We start from the raw sequence: 3,555 nt of genomic DNA, 5'->3' as shown, positions 1-3,555 counted from the left end.
ACAGTGAGGACGAGCACACAACCACCAAGGATATTTTGGCCCGAGCAGTGTGTATATAAATGTATATACACACAGGAACATATAGACACACACACCTAAAAACCCAGCTCTTGGTGACTGAACTACCACGTGTCGCAGGGACTGACCGAGTGTTGCCCGACCTGGCTACGTGTCTACTCGAGATTAATGAAAAGATGAGCGACCACCCAAAACGAACGCTGACCCCTGCGACGCGCCTCTGGGAAGGAATTTCCCCCTGAACTCTTCTCCTGTCTGGATGTGGAGGGAGCTCTCCCAGGAAAAAAAAAACACCTGTGACTTGCTCCACCTTTACTCATAAATGTGACCTCAACCCGTGTGCCCACAAGACATCACTGGTAGCAATTAAAATCCTGCCTTTAATGACAGACGTCGGAGGGAGGCCAAGCTCCCCACAAACCCAGGGCGGGCGGATGCTTTCTAACCATGGGATTGAGTTTTTACTGAGGTACCTGGCAATAATAACTGGTGTTGCTGCTCTTGTTCCAAGTGCTGGGGGGATTCAGATCAGATGGGAGAGGAATGAGAAAGGCTCAGCCCTCGCTTCCGTGCCTCAGCGGAAAAGCTCCCGCAAGGCTGATTCATCACGGGGTCCCTATCAGCACTGGCAAGAAAACCGGGAAGCTAAATTCACAGCTGCCCCCTTTCCAGCCCACCACGCTGGGAATACTTCATAGTCTAGAAAAAGGCTCCAAGCAAAAGGGGAAAAGGACACTGTGTGTTTCAAGAAGCACTAACCTCTGTTGGATTTACTGGCTTCCTCCCTTCTGGTGATGAACAACCCACATCTTTCCATAACTGCTTACTGCCAGCGCTAGCAAACGACCAGATTCATGTTATTAAAAGGCTATTTAGGTCATAAATCTCTATGAAAGTCATCGAACCAGCAGGAAGAGAAAAATTCCTAAGAAATTATTGCTTCTGGAGTCTGAAATTGCCATCTACAAACAGCACAGATCAGACTGGACTCCTGCAATAACCCAACGGTGCAATATCCACGCCGTGCCTTCCCGAGCCGTTCGAGTTTGAGCTCTTCTGCTCTGATGTGAGATATTTCTAGATGTGCAGCTCACTGCCTACGAGAATCTAACGGTGTCACACGTCCAAGGTGTCAGAAGTCACCAGAAGGACAGCAGCAGAATATGTTGAAATTGTTTACAGTATAAAGCAACACAGGACGAAACCACTAAACCTTAAGCCTACTGCAGTGAAGGTCCAAAGAGATGGAGGAGCGTGGGGGATGAATTTGACTGTAGAGTAAAACCAACAAAAAATGATGCTTATTGTCACCAGGAATAAAATAAAGCCTCTTCAACTCTCTTTCCACAACTTCTCCAACAAACACATAAAATCTTACTACTTTATCTTTTAATAGTGACAAAAAAAATTAAAAAAATCATAATTTCTGTATCAAAAGATAAGGTAAGGGAGAGATAAATAAATCAGTGCCCACTCCACCCTGAGAAGTGTGGGGGCTGGAGAGAAAACTCTCTCAAATTCAAGAAAAATCATGACAATGAAAGATGTCCGGAGCCCTCACCGCAGCCCAGTGAAGCCAGCGCGGTGGTTTTCCAGGCTGGCCGAGGTACAGTAGGAGATACTTTGGCAGGGGTTCCCCCAAGTTAATTCTGTTGGCAACACTACAAATACTTCAGCGACTTTACAATGAATAATTATTTCCTTCGGCTTTACAAGGGAGTGAAATAGAGCTTCCTGCTACAAGGCAGCGTGCATATTCATGTGTTATGAACTGTAATTAAACAGCCCCATAAACAACCCCAAATTTGGATTTATGGATTTTGACGTCCAATTCTTAGAAATGAGGCTACGCCAAATGCTGGCTGGGACAAAATCGGACCTTCCCTGCCTTTGATTGAAACCCTCTGAATTCAAAACATCCTTCCTCTCTCCTCACCCTTCCCCTTGACTGAGAAAGCTAAATAAATGTGTGTGAGCTCACCCTCCCAAATGGTTTCACATTCCTTCTGCTGGGTGTGAAGCGAGAGGGAGCTTCAACTTCTCCTCCCTCTTTGCAGCTAGAACTTGGTCAGCTCGATGGTGCTGTGAAAGAAATCTTCACTTACGAAGGTGTGATGTGGAGTCATGGTGATTTGAAACCACACTGATCCATGAAGCTCATGGGGAAAAAGGTAATTACAGCTGGCACCGGCCAGAAGATGGAGAATTTTGAACTGTAGAAGAACCTTTCCAGAAATAGAGATTAAAATAAGGAGTACTTGACAGCGTTTGTTCAACCAAAAGCAGAATCTTCAAGGAGCTTTAAAAATAAAATATTAAAGCCACTTTAAAATGTCTAACTGTATTTTACGTGAATGCCAGTTCTAGGGTGAAATACAACTCATCTCTGCTATACATGAACATCACCAGAATATATTAAATGTAATTGAGATGATAAAATTCACGGCAGTCGTTCAGTTAAAGTATTTCTCACAACTGATTTCTTCAAAAAGGTCTCACATTCTTCAGTAGTATCGTTCCCCTGTCTGAACACAGTTCACAGTACGTGTCCTAAATAATAACAAATATTCACCTTAAAGAAAAAAAGGACTTTCTCAAGACACTTGGAAAAAAATAACCAAACCAAACCAAACCACCCAAGTCCTGTGTGATTGCGTGTACATTAGTGCTCGGTGATTTCACCAGCCTAAAACCAGTATGGTCACCCTTGATAGCACAGGTCATCAGAACCAACTGAAAACCTTCAGCTGAGAAACCAACATGTGCCACCAGGAATTCGTCAACGGTGCCGGCCAAGACTGCGTGTTAACTTCAAATATACCAAAAACATACATTTCTTAAATACATTGACAATTCAAGTAATTTATTAAAAAACGGCTTTTTCATTTTGAAATATATACTCTTCTTTTGAATGACTCTATTGCAGCATGATTGACACATGCATTTTAAAGTACTTGAGTAGGAGAAGTTTTGAGGCAGCAGAAATCTTACAACGAGCTGTGATTTGTCTGTTTAAGCACGTGGATTGACTGCAGCCCATGGAGGTCCATGCGGAAAAAAAAGGAGTAAATAGCATCACAAACACTTCTTGTAAGACGACAAAAGGAAGTTCAGTTTCTAAAGTTGCTCTAAATGGCTGCTGGATCTCTGAGCTCTGGCTGCCCACGGGGTTGGGGCACACTCACAGCGATCCAAATGTTGTTTTTTAAATCAGATTAGCACGAAACTTTCAAGCTCTTCACAGAAAAAAAGAAAAAAGTCTTTGCACTGCAGCTATGTCCTGAATCAAGGGGGGGCGGGGGGCGGGGGGGCATAGAGGTTGCGCTGACGACATTGGTACAGCAGATCCAGCCTACAATTCTTCCAAACACAGGGACTGGATCAGCAACACATGTTAGTGGATTGAATTTTAAGGCCTAAAAACTGTTTCTGACACAGATTTTTATACAGCCAGACTGATGCCATCAAGTGACAGAGGTAGGCCTTCGGTTTACCTTGTTGTACTGACACCTCGGCTGCTGCGTTCCCAGCCAGGAG

This window comes from Antrostomus carolinensis, unplaced genomic scaffold (assembly GCF_000700745.2).
Source record: "Antrostomus carolinensis isolate BGI_N321 unplaced genomic scaffold, ASM70074v2 scaffold47717, whole genome shotgun sequence".
Lineage (NCBI taxonomy): Eukaryota > Metazoa > Chordata > Aves > Caprimulgiformes > Caprimulgidae > Antrostomus > Antrostomus carolinensis.
Note: the sequence above shows the minus strand (reverse complement) of the source record.